At 37.2% G+C, this 16,704-nt stretch overlaps 1 protein-coding gene across 5 annotated transcripts in view; it reads left to right on the plus strand.

Moving 5' to 3' along the window:
* The window catches only part of LOC144973384 (uncharacterized), a 226,549-nt gene that overhangs the window by 146,077 nt on the left and 63,768 nt on the right, over window positions 1-16,704 (plus strand). Inside the window, exon 1 of one of the 5 annotated variants that reach the window (XM_078915739.1) lies at window positions 5,968-6,034. The exons of the other annotated variants lie outside the window; for them this stretch is intronic. The gene's annotated coding sequence lies outside the window, so the exon portion shown is untranslated. Of the gene's footprint in view, window positions 1-5,967; window positions 6,035-16,704 lie in introns of those variants that run through there. 5 annotated transcript variants of the gene reach the window in all.

The raw sequence follows: 16,704 nt of genomic DNA on the forward strand, positions 1-16,704 counted from the left end.
ATAACTGAACCAATTGGATCTGATGTTACGTCGCCCAGCAACGGCGGCAATCGTGGTTCTAAACAAAGAAAACCAGTACTTTTATTCTTCATGCTGGCTAGAACTTTTCATATTTCTTGTGATCAGAATGTGTAAAAGTCCAAACATGATCAGATTTATAATGTTTTTTTTTTCTCTGGATATGCTTTTATGCTCGTCGGAGAAATATTTCATTAGGGTGTCCGCCATTGTTCCGATAGTTTAGAGCCAGTTACTACGTTACCATGCGTCATAAGGAGGGAAGTGACGTTACGACTGTTGAAGTGTATTTTGATCGTTAATGACTCAAACGTTTCTTCTCGATCTTCCTCGATAGTGTAATTATTAAACTTGAGTTATTGACCTTTTACATAGTGCAATATCCACTAAACGTGCTCAAAGAGCTTTACAAAGGGTCGCTGATCAACAGCAACACATATGTAGAAAGAGACATGACGCCTGTTAGGCGATAATACATTTTTTCCGGACAGAGACAACGCTGTTAATGGCCAGATACTCATTTTACACCTGAATGTGAGTTAAGAGCCTTTTCCAAAGACACATCTATGCGCCGAGCAAGGCTCGAACCCAGCAAATTGCGATCCGAAAGCGAGTGTCACATCAGAAGACCACAGAGCCGCACATCATTAAAATAAATATTAATAAACCTGTTTCATTCTGACTTGATACTGATTCGGATCAGTGAGTCACATATGAAACACATTGCCTTAAAACTTAAAACGGTGTTGATGTAGGAATGATTAGAGGGGGGTGGGAGGAGGGGAATTGATAGTCATGGACAACACGAGACGTGTGCATGAATTGTTTTATTAATGGAGAGTAAATAAATGTCACACATCACACACACACACACACACACACACACACACACACATCTCCCTCTCGTTCTCCTTCCCTCTCTCTCTCCGCTCTCTCACTCTCTTTCTTTCTTTCTTTCTCTCTTTCTCTATCTACATCTCTTATCTACCCCTCTCTCTCTCTCTCTCTCTCTCTCTCTCTCTCTCTCTCTCTCTGTTCACATCTCTCTACATTCACCTCTCTCTCTTTCTCCCTCTCCCCCTCCCTCCCTCTCTTTCTTTCTCTCTCTATTTCACTGTTTACATCTCTCTTCCTCTCTTTCTGCCTTTCTTTCTCCCAATCTCTCTCCCCCTCTTTCTATCTATCTCCCTCTGTATGGCGCAGCGGTTTGTTTTTACTTCGTTGAATGGTATCGGGTTCAACTTCCCGCTTTGAGCCTTTGAGTAAGTCACCTCGTCTTAGTATTACAGAGCCGCACATAATATTGCTGGCTTATGATCGTGTAGTGGCTTTTTGATAAAGGGCAATGGTATTCCTTTGCGTTGTGTTGTCATTCATTCATTCATTCCATGATCTGATGATTGTCTGGGGGAATACACGGGATGCAGATCTCACCACTTTCCGCCATTCTTCTCTATTGTTGGCCTTCTCCAAGAGTTCCTTCATCTCCATTCTCGTCCACGCCTTGATTTTGTCCATCCAAACTTTCCTTTGTCTTCCTCTTCTACTTCCTCCTTCAAGGGTGCCCTCCATCACCGTTCTGCACAAACTTTCATGCTTCACATTGTGGCCAAACCATGACAGTTTCCTTCTTCCAACTGTGGTGATGAGGGGTTCCTGTCGTCTGAACAATCATGCACCTCTTCTAGTACGTCTTTATTGGTTCTGTGTTTTGTATACGGTACGCGCAGGAGTTTTCGATAACTTTTCATCTCAAAAGCAGAGATTCTCCTCTCTAATTCCGTGGTTAATGTCCATGCCTCGCAACCGTAAAGTAATGTGGAAAGTACCAGTGATTTGTACAGGTTAATTTTTATTTCGAAACTGATTGGACTTTTCCATATTTTGTCAGTCTCGTTAGTGTTGCTGTTGACATTCCTATTCTTACCTTAATCTCAGTTGTATTTGTACCGTCCCCGGTTAGCAGAACACCCAAGTATTTAGATGACATTTCCTCGAGCTCTTCATTATCGAATGAAATTCCTGCATATTCATCATTTCTGCTGTTTACCAGTATCTGAGACTTTTTTGTACTTATACCCATGCCGTATTGCTTTGCTTTATGTGCAAGTGCGTCAGTTATATCTTGTAGGTGTTGTTTGCTTTCAGCCATGAGGTCTATGTGGTCAGCAATCAAAAAGCAAATTACACAGTTTCCGTCCTCCAATTGATACAGAGGTTTGATGATGTTCGAGAACTTCGCTCATAATTTTCTCTAGGAACATGTTGAACAGCACTGGGGAGAGTATGCAACCTTGTCTGGCGCCCACATTTGTCCTGAAGAACTCACCAAGCTTCACTTGAAGCAGGACTAAAGAGTGCATCGATTATTTGGATTAGAGCCTCTTCGAAACCATAAAAGCAAACAAAATGTCATGCCATATCCTGTCAAATGCTTTCCGGAAGTCTATGAAATTGTGAAATAGTTCTTTTTGGTGTGGAACGAATTATTCTGTCAGAATTCTGCTATTGAAGACTTTTTGTACTGTGCTCCTTCGAGCTCGAAGATCAGCTTGCTCTTTTTCGAGGTAATCTTCGACACCCTTGCTGTCTTCAATTACAATAGCTTTTGGTCTACCTGTTTTTGTAAGCATTTTCAAGATATCATAGGCTTTCTTTACATTCTCGTGCTGCATCCCATGATCAATGTCTCTGCATTGTCACATTATCCAGCTTTCCTTTGCTTTGCGCATATTTCTCCTGACTTCTGCATTTGCCTGTTGATACTTCATTCTGGATTCTTCTTCACGGTATTTGTCTCTCTTCAGTTCTCTCCCTTTGTCGCATAATTCCAATATATCATCCGTCACCATTGGTTTGATTTTTCTTCTTCTCTGTCCCAAAACCTCTTCTGCAGTCGTACGCAAAACATCACCTATACTACTAGTAATAGTGTCTATATCGTTGTGAATAAGGTTTGAGGCCGCAAACCACCCTCCAATTTGTGTTTGGAACTCTTCTGCTCTCGTTTGGGTCCTTGAGTTTCTCAACATCAAATTTTTGGCCTGTCACCATGGCAGAGCGTTTTGTCCGTAGTTTCAGTCTCAGGGAGCAGAGCACTATATCGTGATCACTGCCTATATTAGCGGCGGGATAGGTTCTTGTTTTCGCCTTGTTAATACTAGACTTAAACCGATGAGGGGTAAAAATATAGACAATATGATTGTGATGTATTCCGTCAGAAGAGTGCCAATTTGTGTTGTAGACTAGACTAGGCCTGCGATGAATAAGCGAATCCCGGATAACTCGAATACAAGCAGCGGATCGCAGGTGTCGACAAATTGCATCCCGGATCAAATGTATTCATGAAGACATGAATACGGCCAGAATTCTGTCAGTAAATAGACCAAAATCTAATAATTTTTATATTTGAACGGAACAATAATCTAAACAGTTCTAACATATTCGGTAATTATTCAGTAAAAAAAAAAAGAATTAAAAAATTGAGCTTTTATAAAGGGTAATATCCACTAAAACTGCTCAAAGCGCTTTAAAAAGGGTCCCTGGTCAACAGCAACATTTAACATGTTGGACCGGACATAACCCTGATAGGCGATATTACAATTTTTCGGACAAAGACAACGCTGTCAATGGCCAGGTACTCATTTTACACCTGAGTACAGTGAGAGAATGTGAGTAAAGAGCCTTTTCCAAGGACTCAACCATACGCCGAGCGCGAGGCTCGAACCCAGGACCTTCCGATCCGAAAGCGAGTGTCATACCACTAGATCACATAACCGCACACCATAATAGATTCTTTGCTACAATACTTATTTAATAGAAATCACATATCACCTATAAACATGAAGTAAATGGAATGTACAACATTTTGATCTCCTTGATGGACTATCAGACGTCGATCTGACATAAATCCCGGATCACGAATACTTTTCAATCCGCCAGAATTATTTTAGTAAAAAGACCAAGATCTGACATTTTTATATTTGAACGGAACAATAATCTAAAAATTATAACATATTCGTAATTATTCAGTAAAAACACCATAAAAGAGTCTCGACTACAATAATCATTTAATAGACATCAAATATCACCATTAAACATGAAGAAAACATTATGTACAACATAATATATCTCATCTTAGTTCTTTCTATTTGCCATGTTTAGTTACCGTGTTTTCATCAAAATTCTTGCGTAAACTTCTTGCATAAGCTTACTCTCTTACATTAGCTCATTTGCATCGCTCCACTGCGGCTGAATCTTGGTTATTCAGTCTAATCTTCGAATAGACCCTAAAGATAAATTTTCACTTGTTGATGAATCAAGAGAGTTTTTTTTTTTCAATGAAGAGTGTTTCGTGGGCAACGTCACGTACTTTTGCCAGCCATTTTTATAAGTAGTTCTTCCTTAATTGTATCAATCAGACTATAGATAGAACGGAATTGCTTTAACTCAGTTCTTTGTTATTGTTTTTAGCCAGCCATTTTTTGAGTATTTCGCACTAACTTGTATAGGGAATGAGATTAGCGGAAGAGTAGCGTCCCTTGATTGGACGTCACCTTACAGAGAGAACGTCAATTTGGTTTTGAAGTGTCTCAAGCCGCTTTCACCGGAAGCGAGGACGAGAGACGCTCGCGCACAACCAACATGACGTTCTCTCTCTAATAACTTTTCCGCCGGTGACGTCACAGACTATGGGTGACGTCCAATCAAGGGACGCTACTCTTCCGCTAATCTCATTCCCTATTAATCAGACTTTAAACATTTAAGATTACACTTAATCTTGTGTTTTGGTAGGTTGACGAAGTGTTGTGATTAAATTACCTCAGCGCATAGCATCAATACGGCGAGTCACGTGTTTGTGTTGGTTAACCAGTTAACTGCCGTACTCTGGAAAAATTCGTATTTAAAATTTGGCCAGAAAACTCACCCTTCTAATATCGATCGATTTATATGACTCGTATGGGCAAAACTTCTCAAAGTCAGACTTACGTGAAGTACTTGCGGTCTCAGGTTTGAGAGGTTTTTGACAAGACGAGGGCGGGTCAGTTTAATCCATCGATAATTGAAGGACGAGTTTTTGGTCAAAATTTAAAAACATGTTACTTTCAGAATGACATAATAGGCCTTCAGTTGTTATTACACAAGCCATCACGAAATCCAAACTGTGGACCGCCAACCTTATCTCAATGGCCGGACTTTATCATCGTCTCTAATGTTTATCAATGTTATCCAATCTTGGTCACTGAAAGGAGAGGACAAGAATTGCCAGTTTGGCACTTTAGAGCTAAATTCTTCAAATTTAGCAATTTATGAATATGTTTGGTACGAAAAAAATGGATTCCAATTTTGGCACTTTTTGACACTTTTTGGGTTGTGGCCCCGAGAAGGAAGAACTTTGTCTGGACGCCGGTTTGGATCATTCCTGGTCTGGCTCCTCATCTGTCCAGTACCTAAACTTGGTGGCTATGAAGTAGTTCTTAGGGCGGAGGAAGACTTTCGAAGCTGAGTTGACGAAACGAAGTGGGAGGTGTAGCCATGCTACTACTACTACTACTACAACTACTACTACTACTACTACTACTACTACTACTACTACTACTACTACTACTACTACACTACTACACTACTACTACTACTACTACATTACTACTACTACTACTACTACTACTACTACTACTACTACTACTACTACTACTACTACTACAACAACAACTACTACTACAACTACTACTACTACTACTACTACTACTACTACTACTACTACTACTACTACTACTACTACTACTACTACACTACATAAAATCAATCTGGAATTGCTTACAAGACTACCCCAGATATCGAGGACAACGCTGACAAAATACCCTGATGGACAGTTGATAACGATGAAGAAGCTGGAGGACACACTGACAGAAAGACATTCTGGTGCAACAAAACATCACCGCCTAAACTACGCTACATGGTCGATGGAAAACAGTCATCGTCACGAATCAATCTTTGGACCCTTCAGAACTCGATGGTTTGTTGTTTTTTCTTTCTTGCTCTGTTACTCCTGTTTTTTCCCTTCCTCTCCCTTTCTTTAAGGATTGGTATTTGAAGTTTCATGTTGAAATTTGAAGTTGATTTAATTGGCATACATGAGATTTCTACGCGGACATTTGAACTTGCTAAAGCAGTTGTGTGACGTAACAATGCCAGTTGAATTTGCAATGTGGATTCTAAAGTTTGCCATGTTGACATTTGACCAGGAAAAACGATTTAGCGCCAATCTCTACTGAACGAGTTAAATGGCGCTTTACAAGACATAGGTGATATGGGAATTTAAGAAAATTAAATGTTAAATTTTAAATATTAAGGGAAAGTTAATCTAAAATATTCTGTCTGCAGTTTAGACTTGAAGCACTCTAATATATTAGGGGGGAATTAGGTCCAAAAAAAACCCCTTGAATTGTGCAAATTAGGGTTGACAGCGTGAAACTTACGTATGTTGTAGAATATGAAAAATCCTGTAATTTATGCTATGGAACCACTCTGAGAGATCAGTATTAGTTGAGATACAAGTTTTTTAAGATTGGAAAATTTTGACATGGACGACAAAATAATTCGTTCATTCATATTGTGTAAATATTTTAAAAAAGAGGCGACCCCAAAGTTTATTTACGCCATCCTTGGATTCCCATTGGTGACTATTTTTAGCGTCAAACCTGATGTTTTCCTTTCACTAAACTTTCGATTCACGAGCTATCCAAAGTGTTTGATCGTTAATCTTTTTCAATTTTTCCAGTTTTGAAGGATGTCTATAATGCAATATTCTGAAATAATAGATTTTTGTTTATCTAATTTAGCAAGTATTATCAACTATTACAGACGGACAGACAAAGAGACTCGCAGAATACAGCTGGATTAAATGTCGGCAACCGGTGTTGACACAGACATTGCTCCTTTTCCCCTCTCCCAAATTATTTTTTCTTTCCAAAAAAACTGCAATAATCATTTTACGTGTTTTATAGACTATTTTTAGTCAGACTTGATGAGAGTTGGGGATCAAGATAGCTCAGTTGGTAGAGCACTCGCTTCACACGCACAAGGGACCAAGATCGATCCCGGGTGCAGTCGAATTTTTTTCCTGACCTCCTTGTCCATCCAGCAGTAATTGGGTAGCTGGGTCTGTTATACCTAGGGAAAATTACTTTGCGATAGACTAGCGTCCTATGAAAAGGGTCTCAAGCAATTGCTATTGTCCGTTTCACGCTATAGAAACCGGGATAAACTCCGACTCCGTGGACCGAATGGCTCTGAAGGACTACTACTTTTTGGTGATAGTATGGAATCGGCATACCTATAAAATTGTATTAGAACGCGATGACTATCGTCGCCATCATCATCATCATCATCATCATCATCATCATCATCATCATCATCATGATAATCATCAATCGTTACGGTGCTGTATTGTGTTAAGCTAATGACGTTACGTTATTGACCGCATGGTGACAATAGGAGCATGTTCTATCTTTACTGTTGTGTTCTTGTGTAAGGCACTGCAAACAAATTGCCTGCTCGTTCAGGTATAATTGAGTGTTCGGCGAAAAGCACCCGCGACTGTTCTATCTGTTGTTGTCCAAAACTTACTCTGTACTGATGGCTTGTTTTGTATGAAATAGGTCGTACGTGTCTTGCTGGTGAAAACATTGTGCAGTTAATGTAGCGTTTGACAACTATAACATTAGTTGTGTATTCCATTTGAAATTCTCATAGTTCATAATTGAATGTTGTTGGGTCCATTAAAAAGAAAGAAAAAAAGTAGAGAGAGAGAGAGAGAGAGAGAGAGAGAGAGAGAGAGAGAGAGAGAGAGAGAGAGAGAGAGAGAGAGAGAGAGAGAGAGAGAGAGAGAGAGAGAGGAGGAAGAATATTACATATGACAAAAAAAAAAAAGGAATGCATTTACAATGACAAAAAGAACTTCGTTTTTAGTATGTCAACTAGATAACACCACGCTAACGTCTCATGCTTCAACCACCCAGGAATATACACGATACAATTCCTACTACATTTTGTTTTATATTTTCAACGTTCCTTTTGTTGACGAAGGGGTTCCCCCCGAAAAGTCCAGTGTCAGTACAGTTCCCACCCAAAGCCCTTTGTGTAGCTACTGTAAATGGCCAACAATATATTTAAATTATTGAACGCACCTTGTATTCTCGTTGTTATTTTCCTTGGATAAGTAATGCTATATAGGGAAAAAATAAAAATGCTAAAAACGTACTGTTATAATAAATTACGAGAGTGGTTCTATAGCAGGTGTCATTTAAATAGGTCTAAGCTACCTGTATGCCAACTTTCATGCTTTCAATCCCAATGTGCAGGGCTTTAGCCCAATTTCCCCTAATACAATGAATACGAAGAAAATATATGTATTTACGCAGTTATTCCCCTTGTGTAATATAGCTGTAATATGGGAAATCTAAGGCCATAAACCGAAACGTTATGATTGATTGCCAGAGTGGTTCTATAGCAGATGGGTTTTAAATGGGTCTTGGTAACCTGTATGCAAATTGTCATGCTTTCAATCCAAATTTGCACGATTTTAGCCTAATTCCTCCTACTAATAGTACGAACGCTTCTGGTAAAGACCAAGAAAGAAATCCAGATTGACGGTGCCGCAAAATAAAATGCACGTTCCAATAATAAATGTTTTAGACATTATTCTTTCTAAAGTGGTGTGTTGTGAGGAGTGGAGAGCCGAGGTGGCCCGTAGGCTACTCCGATATTAATGACATTAGGTGTTGTGGTACTAAACTAGCCCAGAGTTTGACTGTATTGTGTTCAATCTTAATAAACAAACAAAATATTTACAGTTCACAGCTTCTTGCAGCCTAGTATCACTGTATTCAATATTGAGGATTTTCAAGAGAGAAAAGCTCGCATTGTTATCCTTTTTATTATAAATAATTATTGCACAATTTGCCCTGAGAATTCAACTAAAATCTTGATATCGACAGAACCAGGAAAAAATATTTTTAAAAACCCCATTTATTTGAGAGAAAAAGCAAAAACAAACATGGATCTAAACGTGATTCTCTGTGTGACCAATTTTGGCTATGCACGTGGCCATCTGGCAATCCTGCTTCTAATCCTTGTCCAGACCATAGATAACACTGGACTCCTAGTAGTCTGTGGTCCAGACCATCTATAATATTAATATTAGCAAGTTAACTATTGAGGTCTCAACCTCCAACGATCGACGAACGACGAAAAAAAAACGAAGATCTGTCCTCAGAGTCTTAGGACAGATCTTCGGTTTTTTTTCTCGTCGTTCGTCGATGTTGCAGGTTGGGAACGTAAGCGTTAACTTGCTATTGATCGTGACTCGACAACATTTTTCTGGAGTGTTGACACGATTTGATTGTGAAATCTCGTGTCGGTGTTTGGGTGTTTGGTGTTAATACATGTCATAGATATTTCGGTTCAAGACGTTGTGAAGTTGGAAACTATTGACATGAGAGAAAGACCGTCTTCTATTATCTACATTATCTATCTCTTATTTATCTATCTATTAATCTATTCTATCTATCTATCTATCTATACTATTATCCTATCTATCTATCTATCTATCTATCTATCTATCTATCTATCTATCTATTATCTATCTATCTATCTATCTATCATATCGATCTATCTATCTATCTATCTATCTATCTATCTATCTATCTATCTATCTATCTATCTATCTATCTATATCTATCTATCTATCTATTTCTATCTATCTATCTATCTATCTATCTATCTATCTATTATCTATCTATCTACTATCTATCTATCTATCTATCTATCTATCTATCTATTTTTGTATCTATCTATCTATCTATCTATCTATCTATCTATCTATCTATCTATCTATTATCCATTTATATTCGTATCTACCTATCTATCTATCTATCTATCTATCTATCTATCTATTTTTGTATCTATCTATCTATCTATCTATCTATCTATCTATCTATCTATCTATCTATCTATCTATCTATCTATCTATCTATCTATCTATCTATCTATCTATCTATTATATACTATCTATATCTATTATTTCGTATATACCTACCTATCTATCTATCTCTATCTATCTATCTATCTATCTATCTATTATCTATCTATTACCTATCTATCTATCTATCTATCTATCTATTATCTATCTATTATCCATTATATCTATCTACTATCTACTATCTATCATATCTATCTATCTATCTATCTATCTATCTATCTATCTATCTATCTATCTATCTATCTACCCATCTATTATCTATCTATCTATCTATCTATCTATCTATCTATCTATCTATCTATATCTATCTATCTATCTAATCATTATTATCGTATCTATCTATCTATCTATCTATCTATCTATCTATCTATCTATCTATCTATCTATCTATTTTTGTATCTATCTATCTATCTATCTATCTATCTATCTATCTATCTATCTATCTATCTATCTATCTATATAACTATTTATCTATCTATCTATTTTCGTATATACCTACCTATCTATCTATCTATCTATCTATCTATCTATCTATCTATCTATCTATCTATCTATCTATCTATCTATCTATCTACCTATCTATCTATTAATCTATCTATTTTTCTATCTATCTATCGATTTATATATCTACATATCTATCAATCAATCAATTAATCAATCATTCTATTTATCTATCTTTCTATCTATCTACATTTGTATATACCTATATATATATTTATATATCTATCTATTTTCGTATCTATCTATCTATCTATCTATCTATCTATCTATCTATCTATCTATCTATCTATCTATATATCTATCTATTTAACTATATATTTAAGTGTCTATCTATCTTTCTATCTATCTGTATCCATATTCCTATAAATCTATCTTTCTGTCTATCTATTTATCTATCAAGCCATATATATATATATTGTGTTTTTTATTATTGACACATTTCAGGTTTGAATAACTCGAGAGTTATTTTAGATTTCATCAAACCGTTTTTTCCATATGGAAAGAATTTATTAAAGTTTAGATTGGTATCAGTTATAACACTGTGCGCCCTTTTGTAGCTGAGCTATGACGTTATAAATAGAAAATGGTAATTTTTACATAAATCATAATTCATCTTTGCTTTGTCCGGCATGATTCTAGAAAGCTTATTTGATTTAACATGTCAATCTAAGGATACCAACATGGAACATTGCCTTGACACTGTCACATTCTTTTGTGTATGACAAAAATAAGAGAAGCACTCGCTCTGTCACATTACTCATGCTGAAAAAGACGTGGGACGAACGTTGTTTAATGTATTCAGGTCATTATGAATGATCCCAGTGGTTGAACCGTTTCATACAAATAATATACGGTATCCTATCACGATCGGCCGTCATGTCTCGTCCTACTGTTATTGCCTTTGGTTAGCACTCCTAGTAAACCGCTTTGATATTGATCTCTATAGAAATAAATGCTCACTTTTTAGGACCACTTTGTCATTTCATACTGTTTCTAAAATTAATCAATCCTTTGATTTTGGCCGAGCGAGGTAAGCGTTATAGGGTTGTTTAATGGATGCCACGGTGTAAATGGTAAGAAAAAACATTGGCCGGTTACTGACATTAAAATGTTTAATTGATGTCATTGTGTGGGTGGTAAGAAGAAAATAAAAACATAACTCGGTTACTGACATTAAATTGCTTAATTGATATCATTGTATAAATGGTAAGGAAAACATAGTAACTTGAATTCAATTCAGTTAAATTCCAATTCAATTAAATTTTACATATTATAGGCTTTCACCACTATTTAAGATCATTTGATGGCAACACAATAAGAGTTGAAGAATGGAAAAGATATGTAGTGAAATCGGTATAGCATGATGGTAGGACTAATAGTAGCTGTAGTAACAGCGAGAAGTCCGCTATTTTTATATTCATTGTACTCAAGATATTATACAATGAGGATTCCAGCTGCAAAGCGTGCTGAGTAAAACTTTGGTTAGATGAGTTATCTCCCTTATCCCCCTAAATGGCCACATCTGCATGTTCAATTAAGAGTTAGACTTTCAAAAGCTGATAAATTATAGAATAAAAAGTGGTTAAATCGTGAAATTCAGTCGAAACATGCCATTTGATTTAGGCAAAACGAGTTTAATTCGTTTTTCCAAAGCTGGGTCGACTTTTCTGCAAGTGGAATCGTAAGGTGGAAATAACCTATACAGGAAACCTCGTGAGGACGGACGCATGTAAGATTCTATTGCGCAGGGTTAAAAATCCTTCATCTTCTTCTTCTTCTTCTTCTTCTTCGTTCCTCTAATGGACATCTATGGCTGCAGTCCGATATCTGCTATGAAGTCTGTGGTCCGCTTTAGGTCCTCAGCCTCACCATAGAGCTTTGTGTTGAGTGTTGTAGGGGTGACCCAGTGGTTCGAACGTTGCACGTTGTATAATGGGCAATCCATAGGCACATGTAAAGTGGTTTCATGGTCGGTTCTACATGGGCAATAAGGGCTTGTTCCAATACCTAGCTTTGTAAACATATGTCCTCTTAGTCTATTGTGTCCTGTTCGGAGGCGGAATAGGGTGACTTGGCTACTTCGCTGAATGGCATGGATTGGATCCTGCTTGTTGTGTTCCAGGTGTGTGTCATTCCTTTCTTTGTCTATTTTTAGCTTTATTATTTTCTTTTACTGATGGTAAGTGATTGACGTCTTCGGTTGTTCCTTTTGGGCTCCTTCTTTGGCCAGTTGATCGGCAATTTCATTTCCATATATACCTACATGACTTGGAATCCACTGCAGCACAAATCCTTCAAATATTGATTTAAAAAATAATTTTAATCATTGCTCAAAGGTAAATGAAATGTACTACTAAGAGGTACAGTGTTATGGTCATATTCATAAAGCAATTATGTGTAAACGTGTATCTTGCCTCAGATATTCTAATGGCGGCTCTGACACTTGTACGGTTAAAACTTAGAAAATGATATCCATGGAGACGCCAAGGTACGTTAGAGATTTCATGGGCCTTTTATCTTATTTTCATTATCATCTAATCAATTAGACTGGCTGTTGTCAATTTTACAACATTTCGATTGGCTGACGAAAACGGAAGTAACACAAAGAGCCTGCGCAGGTCGGCCGCCCTGCAACACATCTCTTGAGACATTATCATTGGTTCTGAATGTGGGATTCCATTCATCTGATAAAAACCGTTTCACCAGATAACTTATTGTAAAACTTTCTAAATTTATCGTATACTGATAAAACAAGTTTGTTTCCATTCGCGTAAAAATTTGTGCACAAATTTAATATGGCTTACTTCTAGGTTGTCGAAAATTCCAGAACCTGAGACTCTATTTTAAGATTTTGTTACAAGTTGAGGATCGTCTTAATAATAATAATAATGCTGAAAACTTATATAATGCTATAACTCCGAGACACCAGACTCTAAGCGCTTAAATTACAAATTACTTTGGCTGAAACATACTCTTTCACACAAACAAGCACACACACACACACACACACACACAGACAGACACAAACAACACACAACACAAACCAGACCTATCTTGCTTTTCATATCATCTACTAAAATCGAAACAGATATGTTTTAAGCGAACGTTTAAAAATAGACAAAGATTCTTTTTCACAAATGCTCTGTGGTAAGGCGTTCCATACGGAGGATTTGAAATGAGAAAAGGATCTCATTCGAGCATTTTTCCGTATTTGAGGGACAACTACTTTGGTGGAATCACTGGCCTAACGTAAGAGGTGGGGTTTTGATTATCTTTCAATTAGTTCCGAAAGGTAGGAAGGGGCGGTACTTTCAGGATAACGATACACTAAAACACAGACTTTGAATTTAATCCTTTTCTCAACAGTCGGTCCAAGCAGGTCATGAATAAGTGAGATTGTGTCTAAAATCGTATTATGTCTGAGACATAGTGATGTAGCAATGACTATCCCGCACAAATCTTTGGGCCTCTTTTTCGCTCACGAAGTGCCCGAATTCGCGTCAAAATATGGGACGAAGCCGTTTCGTATATGCTATTTAAAAAAAAGTAATTACGACGCTGTTTATTGATGAATATGACTGAAAGTTGGCACACAGTTAGAAAAAAGGTCATTTTAGATTATGTCAAGCGACAAAACTCGTGCGATTACCAGAAGACTAGAAATAGATTTTTACTCTTTGGAGTAAAATATTTCTAAAACTACCGGGCGTGGAGGTTTTGTCGCTGACAAGGTAATACATGAACATTTCTTCTTTTTGATTGTAAAATTTCATTTGAATATGACGAGTACTTTTCCCGTATTTTACAAAACACCATCCTAATTTGCTCTTCAAGTTTCAATCTTTTAATCCACTTATTACGCAAGATACAACCAAAGGTCGAAAAAAAAATGCCGAAAGAGCGTCCCATATTTTCGCGTTTTTTCCTCTTTGCGGGTCATCCAAATAAATGACACCTTTGAAACTGCATAACTTGTTTATTTATGAATGGGTTTTCAAAATTCAAAAACATTTTTACTCAGTGGAGATAGGGCTTTGATTTTAGACAAAAATTTTCCTCAAAAAGAGAAAAAAAAAAACATTTTTCATAGTCATTGCTAAGTGATGCTTAAAAATTGACTTTATAGTCAAAGTTAGGAAGTTTATATGTCTTTTAGATGAAAACGATGAGAGAAGTTCGTTTGATGGTTAGAAGGAAAAGGGTGGAATTGCATTGAGTATGTCATGAGGAGAATGGATAGGCATTGGGGTAAAATCTACAGGAAAAAGCGAAGGAAAGGAAGGCCTAAATACAACATGACGCAGAAAAATGAGAGGAACTGAATTAGCACTCCTCTAAAGACCCTAGGACTGGGGGTCAGGAGTATGGAAAATATTGAGTTTTTTTGAGCTTTTATATAGCCCCATCCAAAGCAAAATCTACTGGTCTTTAATATGTTTTACCCGAAGAAATATCTCTTACCAAAAATTAACTAATAAATGAATGAAACCAGTAATATCATTACGAATCGGCCGAGGTCCGGGATAAAATCAAACGCTATAAGAAGGAACGGCTTACGAGATAGGCGGCGAAACGGATGAGAGTGGAGATCAAGGGAAATCGCTGACGCTAGTTCTATAGTAGAAATACTATATATAATAATACATTAACAGAGATATTAATGGAGGGTTGGGGGGTTGGGTTGGAAGAAATTGTACGATAATATACAGATTGGAAATCAATGCAACTGAATTTGGTTTGACATTTTCGGAAAAGTTTAAGATCTTAAAGGCATGTTGAATAAACGTAAACTCAGCCTATTGATTGATATGTTTCTGTTAATTGTGAATGGGTGTTGAACGTGTGATATATATATATATATATATTATATATATATATATATATATATATATATATATATATAATATATATACAGAAAGAATTGATTGTCTTACTATGAGCGCCTAACTGTAACCTTTCCTTGCATCATAACAAAGAAAACGACAGAATTCGTACATAGATTGATTTTTAAAATAGAAATCGGTTTGTCGGGAAACAAGCAATAAACGGGAATTAACCCAAGTTAAATAGTTCTTCATTTTCACTCTATCGTTAGTATTTTCACGATCCCAGGCTTCAGGCAGCCCCTACCGTTCTCCTCTTATTTCTTCGCCTTTCTTACTTCTATCATGCACAAACAATGTATCCGCATCCATTTCTCCTCTTTCTCATCTTCCTCCGCCTCCTCCTCCTCCTCCTCCTCCTCCTCCTCCACCACCTCCTTCTCCTCCTCTGTCTCATCATCCTTTTCTTCCACTCCCCCTCCTCCTCCTCTAACTTCTTCTCCCCCTCTTTCTCATATCCTCCTCCTTCCCTCTTCCTCCTTTACCCCTTCCTATTCTCCTTGTTCCTCTTCTTTGGAAACAGCCACATAGTTAATCGCACACAGCAATTCAATTTGTCTATGAAAAAGCCTTATTATATACAATGGTTATATTTTTAAAAATTTAATTTTACATCATCAGAATTGACTTTGCAACTATATTTTCAAAAGTTGAGCTTTATATAGCGCATTATCCATTAAACGTGCTCAAAGCGCTTTACAAGAGGTCCCTGACCAACAGCAACACTTAACATTTAGGACGAGACATGACGGCTATTAGGCAATGTTACAATTTTTTTCCCGACAGAGACAACCCTTTTAAACGGCCAGGTACTAACTTTACACCTGAGCACGATGAGAGAATGTGAGTAAAGAGCCTTTTCCAAGGACTCAACTATACGCAAGGCTCGAACCCAGGACCTTCTGATCCATAAGCGAGTGTCATACCACAAGACCACATAGCCGCACTTAGGGACCAATCGATACACGAGAGCGTGTTTGTTTTGTTTTATTTTTCTTTCTTTAGTTTCTTTGTTTTGTTTTTGATTTTAAGAGAGATGAATGGAGCCAAGGAACCGTGATATTCCGTTCAAAGCTTGAATAGAAACACAGAGAAAACATGCATGAGAGTATAAATGAATTCCCTCCCTTTACGGAATTCTCTCCCACCCACCCCCCTCTCTCACCCCCCTCTCTCTCTCTCTCTCTCTCTCTCTCTCTCTCTCTCTCTCTATCTATCTATCTATCTCACCCACCCCTCTCTCCCACCCACCCCTCTCTT

Source organism: Berghia stephanieae, chromosome 5, assembly GCF_034508935.2.
Source record: "Berghia stephanieae isolate SIO BIC M18660-M18661 chromosome 5, UCSD_Bste_1.3, whole genome shotgun sequence".
NCBI classification, from domain to species: Eukaryota; Metazoa; Mollusca; class Gastropoda; order Nudibranchia; family Aeolidiidae; genus Berghia; species Berghia stephanieae.